Below are 387 nucleotides of genomic sequence, written 5' to 3'. Positions count from 1 at the left end.
GAAAATGAAATATCAAATTGTTTTCTAGATAGGAAATCAAGTATAAAATTCAAAGTTAAAACAAATTATAATGTTCTTTGTATTATTACATGTTGAATCACAAACTAAATATAAGGATCATTATTCTTAAAAGAATGTCTTACAAATTGGTTTGATAATTATATAACAAAAAGTTTATTTTGTTAAAAAATTACATACTTTTGAAAATAAATTAAATATACATGAATATGTGAGAAACAAACAAACATCCAAAGTAAAAGAATGAAGATGGTTTCTTTAGGTTGATTTTCTTATAACCATAAAATATTATTATACATATGTATTACATTTAAAAATATAAAAAACAATGAAGACATAAAGAAATAAATAAAAACAAAAAATAAATAA

This window comes from Capsella rubella, unplaced genomic scaffold (assembly GCF_000375325.1).
Source record: "Capsella rubella cultivar Monte Gargano unplaced genomic scaffold, Caprub1_0 scaffold_7, whole genome shotgun sequence".
NCBI lineage: Eukaryota > Viridiplantae > Streptophyta > Magnoliopsida > Brassicales > Brassicaceae > Capsella > Capsella rubella.
This window is presented reverse-complemented; position numbering follows the sequence as displayed.